This window comes from Hippocampus comes, unplaced genomic scaffold (genome assembly GCF_001891065.2).
Source record: "Hippocampus comes isolate QL1 unplaced genomic scaffold, H_comes_QL1_v1.1 scaffold1, whole genome shotgun sequence".
Lineage (NCBI taxonomy): Eukaryota > Metazoa > Chordata > Actinopteri > Syngnathiformes > Syngnathidae > Hippocampus > Hippocampus comes.
Window position 1 is genome coordinate 3,905,907 of NW_017805010.1, and position 12,229 is coordinate 3,918,135.

Sequence of the window (12,229 nt, forward strand, 5' to 3'; positions counted from 1 at the left end):
CATACATACATACATACATACATACATACATACATACATACACACACACACACACACACACACACACACACACACACACACACACACACACTATTTTAACCTAAACAGAAAACGATTACGGAAAACAAGAACATTCACTCTCACTGACGCTCACGCACATATTTTGTTAATGGAGTCCTCTCTAAATAACTTAATAAACAAACATATGCAAGAGAGGAAGACATGTTTCTATCAGTCGTCAGCATAATGGCATAATCGGCATCCGTCAGTGACGGACTTACGAACCTTTCGTCAGTTCTGATAAAATGCCCACCGAAATGACTGTTTTAGCCCCAAAAACATATGAGTTGTTTTTTTACAGTGTTAACAGGAGATACTCGAGGTCACTTTTGTTGTCTAGTCGTGGGCCCTTTGAGGTTGGAGGTTAGCCCGGTTTAGCAGGGATGTTCAATATCAGGGATGTCTGCAGGGGATGGACAGTCAATTTGATGAGGAGCGCTACACCGTGGAAATTCACTGAAGGTGTGTCAAGTCGACACACTCAGTAATTGTACATCCTTGCAAATGTGGGGAACTTCAGTGGCACTCACCATCCGAGACCCGAGGCCACTGAAGCATGTGGGTGGATAAATTTCATTTGCGAAAAGCGTCGAGTCACAGTGAGGGATCACGGCAGTGAAAGAAACAAAAGGACTGAAAACGAGTTGTTCATATTTTAAAACCAGCCCTGAGAGAAAACGCTCACAGACAACATTCACGTTTTATGATCGCTAATAGCTGACTGACATTTGTTGAAGGGTACTCCACTGGAGTTTATGCGAAATAAAATGTTGGAATGAAAGTAAATCAGCAAGGAGATATTATCCCTAAAATAAAATGCAAATTTCACTTTGCTGTGTCAATATATTGCACATATCCCAAGTACCGAACCATAATCCTGCCATAATCTCTCCATCCCACCTATAGCACTTAAAAAGAAAAAGAAAAAAGATATTATGATTGACATAAAGCGACAGCAAAGAAGACTGAACCGACGAAACATTGAGGCTTTTGAGGTTTTTTGTCTCGCTGGCTCTGTATGTCATACCACTGAACAGTTTGTGTTTGCAGCTGCAAGGCCGGCTAGACAGCTGTCCACTTGACTGTCTGGGCTTCAATCCAAGCAAGCGTGGCGGAGGATGCTTTGGCTTTGGGCTTTAATCCTTGCTGGTCAAACCTGAGATGTGCTGTTGCGCATTTTTTTTTTGCTCTGTGAGTGTTGGGATTGATTTATGAAGCATGAAAAAAAGCCTGCGGAGAAAGTCAGATGACGACAAACTATCCGGGTGGGGGGGGAGTAATCCAGTTGCGCCATCAACATGCTCTAGGATGCATTGTTAGTCATGATTAATCCCAATATCCAATTCAGGATGTTGAGAAATTTTTAGCAGATGTAAAAGGTCTCATGGGGCCTGACAACCTTAGGATGTTCGTCAAGTTACTGAGCTGATCCACTTCTTCTCTGCATGTTTTGTGGACAGAATGAATTCAGGTTTATTTAGCTTCAAGAAGTTCCAAAAATAGGGAGGTGCTTTCTCATGTGAAGTGAACGACAATTGGAAGATATTTAAAAACCCCTATACTTAGTTGTTATATATTTGCCTGTGTACATTAACTAAAGTTACCAGTTATTTTGTGTGAGGGGTGTTTTCATGCTCAGACTATTGGTCCATTGAACTGTAATTTGTTCACCCCCTTGGTGCTATTCGTTTGTCTAAGAGCGAACAGATTACTGAAACTGAGGGCCAAAATAAATTGGTCCTATTCTGCGCGGTACGGTACAGTTCCAAACAAACTCTACTACTTCCTTGCAAGTTTACAAATGTAGTTACACTCAGCAGACTGTTATCAGTACGTTTTCATGTTGGCTGTTTCTGGACGGTCATGACAACATTGTCACAGAACCAATGTCTCTTAAAAAAAAAAAAAAAAAAGAGTGGCAAACCTTATGCGAGTGTCACTGAGGGAAAGCAGTGGAAAAACAATGTTGTTGATTCACCCTCATCTCCTAACCTTTCCTCAGAACTCTGCTGAGTGCATTTGTCACACTCATGTAAATCATTAGCGAGCCGTTTTAATGAACAGGTTGTTAACCTCGCTCTCTCGCTCGCCCTCGCTCCGCTGTCCTCCTCCGTGATGCGTCACGTACAGTATTTGTCAAATGGCACATCCATGCAAGCAAGCGACCAGTTAGTCATTAGAAGTCTGCGCGTTCAACCTTCAATCACACACGTCACGGAGTATATTAACATTGAAACCCCAAATAAATGTTGACAAATCCGAACGCAATTGAAATAAGGCCGGGTAACATTTTAAATTATAAATTGTTTGTTTGATCAGAAAGGACAGATATGATAGTGGGCGTGAAGGAGAAGAGATCCAAGTTGTCCAAATTTAAAAATCGTTATGAAATCTGAGGAAGTTCACATGGATGTTCAATGTGGGATCAACTTTTTAATTTGAAGCAATTTTCTCCCTTCAATAAAGATAAAAATTAAATGACATTATTTCAAACAGTTTTTGTTTCAGGATGTTTTTTTTTTTTTTTGGTCCATTTGTGGGATTTGCAGTTGTGTATAAAGTAGGAACTACTTGAGTAAAAGACTTAAGGCACTTAAGGATCAAATCTTCCTGATATTAAATGTACCTGTATTGAAGTTTTGAATTCATTATTTATTTTAATTTATTTATTTATTCATTTTTAAGTGAGTCATTCATGATTATCAGCATCTCATTTTCATGACCTCGCCTGCCGGTCTCTCTACTGACCATGTCGGAAGTCGGGGTATACGCTTTGAACCAGGGAAGTTGGGAAAAAAAAGTAGTTAAAAAAATGAAATTAAGACCAAAATTAATCCACTGACCCCACCCCGCCCCCCCCAAAAAAAAAAAATCATATATGAGTTCATTACGAAGTGACATCATCATCTACTCGTGTGGCAATGCATATTGCAGACAGTCAGATATTTTGACCGCAATTTTTTTTTCATTTTCAGTATTGCAGAAATATACACGAAAGCACAGCAGCGGATTTCAAAAGTTTATTAGCATCCACTAAATGTGGTTTTGTTGCAACCCACAGCAATAAAATATCCTCCTGCCCTCGAGCTGTTGTTCTCACTTGAAACAAAAGCTAGAAATAAAAACTAACTCTCTCTCATCCACACATTGAATGACACCCTCGGGCCAAATTGCATGACATGCTTTTGTGAGTTTCGATTTTGAACTGCTTTGTTCTTTGAGTAATGGTAAGGCAATTTTAGTTTCAATGTAGCATTTATGAACAAAGCAAGGTCAGGACTTCGGTGTGCACAGAACATGCCTACCCCAGCTTCACACTGCCCTGACCTCAAGCACATTCAACACCTTCACAATGGGATGAACAGGAATTTAGTTGCAAGTCAGTTCCCATCTCCTTGCTTTGTTCTTAAAAGGACAAGACCCTGCAGCAACTTTGGGGAAAGTTGGGGAGAGCTACCGCCTCTACATACTACCAAAAAATAATGTAAGATTGTAATAAAATAGACGCTCAGTAAATCCTGGTGAAATTTGTGACTCGATTTGATACTTCCAGACATTGCTCTTATCTTGCCGCTGCTGCTGCACCACCAACTGTGGCCAAAAAGCTGACTTCCATTTTTCTCTATGGGCCTGCATAATTAACCCTCTCAGCCTCTTCAGACAGGAGCTGGACTGATTTCCTCGACTTCTCTTACACTTTCCTCATCATCCTTGCTCTGACTTCCTCTTGTTGCAAAAAAAAAAAAACGCACAAAAAAAAAAAACCCTGCGTTGGCATTTTGACCTAAGGTGAGATCGATTACGAGGGTGTGTGGCTTCAAAGGGTTTGTCAGTTAGTGTTTGACATCAAAGTGTAGACATCCTTCGGAGCAAACATTTAAGTAAAGAAAATTTTGCTGAATGGGGACTAGCAGTTTTCTCTGGGTACTCCGGTTTCCTCCGACATTCCCAAAACATGCGTGGCAGGGTAATGGAACAGTCTAAATTGTCCCTGGGTGTGAGTGTGAGTGTGAGTGTGAGTGTGAGCGTGGATGGTTGTTCCTCTCTATGTGCCCTGCGATTGGCTGGCAACCAGTTCAGGGTGTCCCCCGCCTACTGCCTGAAGGCGGCTGGGATAGGCTGCAACATACCCGCAACCCTCAGGAAGAATAAGTGTTTCAGATGGATGGATGGATATTGAACGGACTGATTATCTTTGTGTAGAGCGAAACTAAAACATTACTTTTACTTTGGAAAACAATGATGCACCATACGTTTTTGCTTATTTTCTGGACCAAACCAGTCGTGTAACCCTTTTTTAATAATGGGATGGAAATCACAAACAGTTTTTTTTTTAATCCGATTCATTAATTGACCAAATAATTGAAAAGAATAATTGATTCTTACAATAATTGTTAATTGCAGACCTATTGGAAACCAGCGAGAAAGATGTCAGCGATCCCGAAGGTCACATTGTTCGGTTTGTGCTCCATTTCCATTTCCGACAAATCTATTCCTCCGTGACTGCCACACATTGCATTTATTCTATCCGAGTGATGAAGACAATGCAGAGTTGAAAGTTACACCAGAACAAGACCGGCGGTGCACTAGCACGTGACGACAAAAGAACAAAAGCCATCAATGCAGGAAGGAATTTGAGAAATGTTGAAAAGTCAACAGAGGTGCACACACACGTACACACACAACTAAATTGTATCCTCAGGTTTCAATGCTCACCTGCTGTTACTTATTGTGAGACCGCAGAGCACATTTAAAAATCCCGGCTGGTGCTGCAAGAGGATGCAACACTCTGAAGTTGGGACATGGTGAGATAGAATCTGAGGACAGGGCTCATAAAGTAAGTGCAAAGGTCAAAGGTAGTGACAGCCGTTAAGGTCATGGAGTTGAAATGGTTATGTGCCTCTGAAGGTAATGAGTATTTACTGCTCTTCATACTCAGGAAACATTATGCGGTTTAAATGTGTAATTTGTTCCTAAAATTGTATCTCACTGACACAAATCCAGAAGATGACATAATTGATTTTTTTTTTTTTTTTTGCTATGCATTTGTGATTAAACATTTTCCCAAAAGGCCCATGCTCAGGTGATGGATATGTGCCAGTTCCTGCAGCCCCCGAACCCCCGCCTCTCTTTTGCTGCATTTCTATGCTATGTGCTTAGTGTTCACGTTGGCCGATTCCCAGCTCTGGCTACTTTGCTCCAGTTCCCATTCCCCTCTCACTTGGCCCCGCTCTCTCAGTCTCAGCACAATCAAGTGCTCCCGGTCAGCCATAGGCATTTCATTAGTTAAGTGCCAATTCCTTAGCAACCGGGGCAGGTAAAGCACTTGACCACATGCTGGATGCTGAATTTGAATAAGGGCCTGAGCCTGTGCCGAGTGCTTCAATAGACAAGGTCTAAACAACTTCTGAAAAGCAAACAAGCAAGTGAAGATCATTCGGTATTTAAATGAGGCAACTCAGACGAAGCTTTACAAACAATGGGACAGAGATTAGGTAGGTAGTAGGTTCAAGGAACATGTTCAAAGTTCAAATTTATTACTGGTGGGAAAAAAAAAATTCTAATCTCTGTCCGTATAGAAAAATGTTTTTTGGCATGGTCTTCATCTGAAGGACTAACAAACTCCAAACTACACAAATTTTACGATCAACAAAATAAGTCTGAGATGAATAGAACAAAAGAAAAAGAGGGTCTTTCTTTTTATGGGTTTAGCAATTCTCAGCACATCCCTGCATTTGATAAGCGTTTAAGGTAGTGTAACTTGATTAGAAATTATTGATAATGATACATTGACCACATCAGGCACTGCTTGATGTGAAGCAGAAAAAAAAAAAAAAACGCATTGCTATTTTAAACTAAAAAGTTATGGAGTACTAACCAGAAGTGAGTTTGGTTTCAATGAATGCAGTTGTTTCCAGTTGTAGAGTTTGAGCTTTGAGAAATGTATTCAAAATGTGCAGTGCACTACCGGTACTTGAATATAAACAGCAGTGGTACAGTTTCTATAATCTCAAATAGTTTTCGTCTTGAAGAACCTGACTAAAAAGCAATTCATATGAGAACCTATGACTTCATGATCAATTGATTGTTTTGACCATTTTTTTTCAAATGTCCATACCATGCCTAATACACATCACCAGATTCACCAAGATTACGAACATTGCTACCATTCAAACAAAACAAGCTCTTACTTTATAGCAGTTTTGGAGACAACATGCGACACAAGATCTCTAAAAGGCGTTGAGTTTACCAAGGTGAGTGCAACTTCTACATCTCCTTTCCTCCCAGGCTGATGAACAGGAGGGAAACAGCCGCCGTCAGGTAAAATGACCCATAATGTCCCCTGAATGCTGCGGCGAACTTTACACGCTCAGGTCATTACGAAGAACAAAGGGCAAGCCAAACAGCTAGACCACCATATCCCCCCTTTTCCACCGTGAGAGCTCATGCTCAACAAACGCTCCTCAAGATTTCCCCAACACTTCCTTCATATGTGAGCAACAGAGCAGAGCCTTCCCAAGTTGGAAAAAGACTAACAGATAACATGGGGGCGGGGGATGAAAAAAAATTAACTGGGTTGTTTGCATTTGGCTAGCGTTCAGGTGAAGTAGTCCGGATGGCTGAGGGTGCATGAAAACTGCTAACAGGCCTTTTGGGAGAGGCTGACAGCCATCGCATCAAGTATATTAACAATGTTTGCAGATGGCTAAAAGGCCAGCAGGGAATATTGATGATAACCTTGTGTTTGTGTGCGTTTCCTGCACACTGCAAACGCACAAAGAGCACTCACAAAGCAGAGATTATTTGTGTCTCACTTGACTGTCTTCAAATACTGAATAATGTTGTTCTCTCATGTCGTTCTCAGAGATCAAGGTCACATGACGGCTTTCCAAAAAATGTAATGTCTGAGTGTAGACAGCAACGTTTGATTTATCCTTTGAGAAAGAATGTTGGAGGTCAGTGCTAAGTTGTGCTAACTGTGAGATGTCATCGTTCTCAGTTTCTCCTTCTCAAACTGAGACAAACCCAAGATAGCCTGAGACTTTGTTTACTAGCTGGTTGGTCTATTTTTGACCGTGGATCTTAATACGTAACACTGGTAAATGGTGGCACTGGCTGGGTCTTCATATACAATTAGAGTTGAAAAATAGGCAAAAAAAACAACAACCAACCAAACAAACAAGTACAGTTTAAGAGAGGACATATTATGGAATGTGACTTTTTATTGATTGTGTCTAAATTGTTTGGTCACCAGAAGTTACAAGAGCAAAAGAAGCACTTTGTAGCAGCTACCAAAGTTCAACATTAAGCAGAGCTGTTGTGTTAGCACAGATAAGCATTAGCACACACATTCCGTTTCATTTCTGCCAAAAAGTTTGTCATGAACAATAGCGTCTGTGCCATAGACGGGGCGAGATTTCCAGCTGACAATCTTGTCAAGATCAACTATTTCCATTTGCCACGTTTCTCAATAGATTTATGGAAATATTACCTGCTCGTCAACGCTATGGCACGCTCTGGAAGGAAAATGAAAAAGATTACGTTTCAGCAATCAAGCACTGCTGCCGAGAATTGATGTCTGACTTTGCGTCAAGATTTAAGGAAGGACTAGTGCGTCTGAAAGGCAGATTCAACCTCCACCGCTATAACCATACAGGCGCAGGCAAAATGAGCGGTAGCGGGGAATACATTTTCTGTGGAAAGTGCTTACTTGGAGCAAATCACAAGGACTTCACCTGCTTTGCCATGACAAAACTCCTTTTAACTTTGCATTTCTGTGCTTTTCAAGGTGTACATCACCAAATTTTAAATGTAATGTTACACTGGATGGACACATACCTGTCCATCCAATTGCAATAGAATTAGGGCAGATTAAATAAAATGAAACATGGCTTTTATGCGGTCGCTGTTTCCCCCCATATTATTGGAGTGATCGATTTATTTTCCTTACCTAATTGATGTTAGTCTGCCTCTTCCACTTACAAAGCACAAAACACTGGGTATGGTTTGTGTGGAAAAAAAAGATGACATGCCAGAGCCATGCGGGCCTCACACACACACAAAAAGCTTGCTACTTGAAGTCACCACAAAAGAAAGGGGGAAAAAAAAACAAAGGACTCTTGTACTGATGAAGTTTACTTTGCTCAGAGATGTTTGTAAGCTTCAATAGTTGTATAATTTTGTATCTTTGAACAAAACATGAGTGGTCACGGACCAGCAGAAGAATGTGAGCAAAAACGTCAGTTTCGTCAAGTATGGACAGACAGGCAGCAATGAAGTATCCACGCCCAACGACCCCGGCGGCCCTCACCTGGAGTGTTCTTGAGTAAGACGCCAATACCCTGAACTGCACCCTGCTTGCTGTGGTCGGTTCAGTGGAGGGCACAATTCCTGGATTTGCTCGTGTTCATGACAGTAAAGACGATTCTTGTGACTTTTATGTGCTTGTAACATCACTGAAAATAAGGCTATGCCCTCACTGAGCCCTCAAGATTGAGTGGGGGAGTTTGCAGTTTTATAACTGCTAGGAAAATTTGAATGCGGCCTCACTTTACTAATCCCTCCCCGCCTCAAGTCTTTGATCAAAGCCACGCCACTCACTGACATGCACAAGATGCGCAAGCTGACATTTACCACAGCTGCTACATTGTTAGCTGTATTTATTTGGAACAGAGTGTTAATATAACACAAAATGTTAGCGTTTTGAAGTTGTATTTTTCGGGATGCACAGTCAATCAAAAATCAAACAGAGGTGATAAACTTACCTGCCGAGCAGATATGTTGCTAATTTCACCTTAGACAGGCTGCTCCTATGACCACCCTTGTTCAGTCTCAGGATCTGTCCAATCCATACTTTTAAACTTTTCTTTCAAACTTTTGTTGCTATCCAGAAGTGGATGTTGGACAGATTCAGCAAGGCTCATCAACCTCAACTCAACATTCCATCAGTCACACAGGAGTGTTTTCTTAAAAATCAGTCTGTCCGTACGAAAATGGGTTTCAGTGTATTTGGCATGTTTGAACATGTCGTCCGCACAGAACCAAAATTTTATGAGTCCAAAAACGGTCATCTTCTATCCCAGAGTGGCTAGTTCTCAAAATGCGATAATTTATTCATGTACTACTGTCAGCTCAGACTGAAACATTCTGACAATGGGGGGTAAGCCACGAAATGGATCGCTGACTTTTTTTGATAACTGCAAACTTTCTTAAAAAAAAAAAAAAAAAAAAGTTGAATGAATGAAAAAAAGATCGCCATGTTTAATTGAGCTGAAGAAGCCTCAGTCGAACTGATTTCGACTAGAGTGACAAAAAAGAACATCAAAAACATAATTTCTGTGGTCAAGCACACTCCATCACCATTATAATTGTTCTCCACTACAGCTGGTTGATTTTGAGGGGGGACAAAAAAAAGAGCCTGTCACTTCTAGTGTCACATTACACTGCGGAAGCCAACAAAATAAAGCCAAACATAAAAGAAGCGGCTCAAACTCTGCAAGGGACTTCTGAAAGGCCCTTTTGACTGAGAGCAATAATTTCAGCTCATTTAGAATGAAATCCCCATAAGTAATCTGTCAACAGGAGAGCCTAACTCCGTAACCCAGAATGGTCCAGATAAAGTATGCTCAGGTGAGTGTGAGTTTTGTATGCGTCCCAGAGGACAGTCAAGCCCTTTCTGGGTCTGAACCCACCTGACTATTATGACACGGTCCGGGTTTGCCCTCTCCCAAATGTAGCACTCAGAAAATACACATTTCAGATGTCACTAAATATGCCTTGGTTGAGCGGACACAAATGGAATGGAGCAGGCACAACACCGAATTACAAAAATTGACAGTGTGGCAATTACTTTGACATGCTGCAATGTAACAAGCTTCCACCCCCAAAAAACTTGGAGTTGAAACACTCACGGAAACATGTCAAAAAGTCATGGATTTTGTGGTTGTTGTGTTAATCTGGCGTAGCTTTACGTACGTTACCAGGTATGCGCATTTAAAATTCAAATTTTAATTTTAAAATTGATATAATATGGAGAAAAAAAAGACCAATTAATCACTTTATTTTTAAAATACTATTTTGCATGGGATGTGAGAATTCCTCTCTGAACTTGATGAACTCCTGCGACAACACCAGTTTGTACCGACCGACAGTAACGTTGCAGCCCTGAGGAGCTATGCATGAGAGTTGTAACCTTCACAAATCTGCCATCATGTTCTTTTCAAGACTTCGAATGGACTGTATCAATAGTGCCTCTGCTGGTGCCCGATGCCTCTTGCCCAAAGTCGGCTGGGATGCGCTCCAGCTCACCCGCTACACTTGTGAGCAAAAGCCGGACAGAGGATGGATTGATGAAATGGAATGGATTGGAAGGTGCTGATGTTCACGGCACACATTTTCATCTCAAAATAAGTGCATCTATACATGTTTGTACTGTATAGTAAATGGCCCCAGGTTTTTGCATGGTGAAAAAAACGTATCTGTCTGTGTGGTCCCCCATAAGGTAAAAGTTGTGTGCAAAGGGCCTGCCCCCCTCAGACTTAATTTCTGTGGTCAAGTACACTCCATCACCATTATAATTGTGCCATTACATTCAGGGATCACTTGTGTGGTGCAGGACATTCTAAGCCAGTGGTTCTTAACCGTGTTAGAGGTACTGAACCTTTAGTGAAAAATATGATTCCAGAAGTGTTCCTTCAATTTTGCTGGTGCGAGACTGGAGTTGCTCAACTTGGCATGCCGAATCATGCAGATAGGATGCTGAGTCTCATCACATTCCGTGATGCATGTGAATCCATGTTGTACATATTTGTCCGACCGAAAGGAGAAGAAGAAGCATGTGTTATTTTTTTTTTTTTTAAATCACAGAACGTACTATCACGACAGTCACACACTGACTACTGAGCGTACTAAATTTCCGTAGCACTGATTGGACAAGCAATGTAATGTGATCATCTGCAGCCAGTGAGGGCCAAGCGGGCATGTCATAACTAATTGACACGTTGAGTCGGCTGTGGCTTATCCTCCTTGGCAGAGTCTCCGTCAAACCCCTGTGACTGATTCACCGAAGCCCTGGGGTTCGATCGAACCCAGGTTAAGAACCACTGTTCGAAACAATATAACAATATATGTCACCTACATTCCACTGGGTGTACCCAATGCGAGCAGTGAAAACCTGTGCATGAGCAAACACACTTTATTTTAATCAGTCACGTGACAATGTGTGACTCCGTGGCTTTAACTGGATTCAACTCGTAGGTTTGCCAAGAGTACCGAAGATAAGGAAGGCCAAGCGAGAGAGAGGCCACAGCGATACAACGGCCTAGCTCAAGTCACCTGTCTACGTGTCGCAAAGAGGGCTAATCTAACTGCGGTAGAGCAAGAATGGTCGTTACACCTCCATGACAAACACCTCACCTTTTCTGCCTTGATGAGTGCTTTGCAACAATACACCACTTCTGTAGACCTGTCACTGTCCCACCCAACAGTTCCTCATTCCTTGAACTTGACGGTATGCCCTGGCTGCCGTTACATTTTTTTGTAAACCCATCCATTAAGAGCCGCTTAGAATCAATTACGATATTTCTAAATCTGTGGCGCGGGACCTTTAGAGTTTTGAGTCACCATGGCAGGCAGGTGGCTGGGAGGGAACGCTTTGAAAAAGACAAGAAGTCAACAACAAAGGACAGCAGCCCCTGTGGCCTCCACCCCCAACCCCCCACGACCCACCAGAAACTGGCCTCCAAGCTTTTGTCTATGTTGAACTGAAAAGGGAGAAGCCGAGTGCGGGTAATAATTTACAATCCAACTGTGAGTGCTTGTTCTGCATGCCTTGCCCATGTTGCACATAAGTAGATACAAAGATGAAGTTTCTCCATGTAACCAATGATTCAAATTGTACGCAAATAAGTGCACAGTTAATTTACAAGAATGTGACAAGTCAAAGTAAAAAGTCCTAATCCAAATAATGACTTGAGCTAGTATTAATTTCATTGAAAAATAAAAAAAATCCAAGTACTGAGTAACGAATGAATAACTTCTGATTTTAACGGTGCACGAATGTCAAATGGACAAAAACATAAAATAGGTACAGTATATACAAATTCAAATACTGCCCAACAAGCACTTCGAAACATTTTTTTTTTAACAGCACCTAACAGATACCTGATAA

The 12,229-nt window shown here is 41.4% G+C and overlaps 1 protein-coding gene and 1 long non-coding RNA gene across 2 annotated transcripts in view; one reads left to right on the forward strand and one right to left on the reverse strand.

Moving 5' to 3' along the window:
* The window catches only part of agrn (agrin), a 264,537-nt gene that overhangs the window by 241,539 nt on the left and 10,769 nt on the right, over positions 1-12,229 (reverse strand). The window lies entirely within an intron of this gene.
* Positions 4,377-7,243, forward strand: LOC109511716 (uncharacterized). Its single transcript, XR_002167379.1, has 2 exons — positions 4,377-6,434; positions 6,468-7,243. It is a non-coding gene; the product is annotated as an uncharacterized LOC109511716 (long non-coding RNA).